Raw genomic sequence first — 312 nt, forward strand, 5'->3', positions numbered from 1 at the left:
GAAAAAGAAGGGGAAAAGTTCAAGGCTCGTCTTGTAGCAAAAGGGTATTCACAGCAGAAGGGGATCGACTACAATGAGATTTTCTCCCCAGTGGTGAGACACACTTCTATCAGGGCAGTGCTTGCCTTGGTAGCCAGCCGGGATATGCACTTAGAACAGATGGATGTGAAGACTGTCTTTCTCCATTGTGAATTAGAGGAGAAAATTTACATGACGCAACCAGAGGGGTTCAGTGCAGCTGGACAGAGTCACTTGGTTTGCAAGTTGAAGAAGTCTCTATATGGGTTGAAGCAGTCTCCCAGACTGTGGTAC

Source organism: Lupinus angustifolius, chromosome LG16, assembly GCF_001865875.1.
Source record: "Lupinus angustifolius cultivar Tanjil chromosome LG16, LupAngTanjil_v1.0, whole genome shotgun sequence".
Classification (NCBI taxonomy): Eukaryota; Viridiplantae; Streptophyta; class Magnoliopsida; order Fabales; family Fabaceae; genus Lupinus; species Lupinus angustifolius.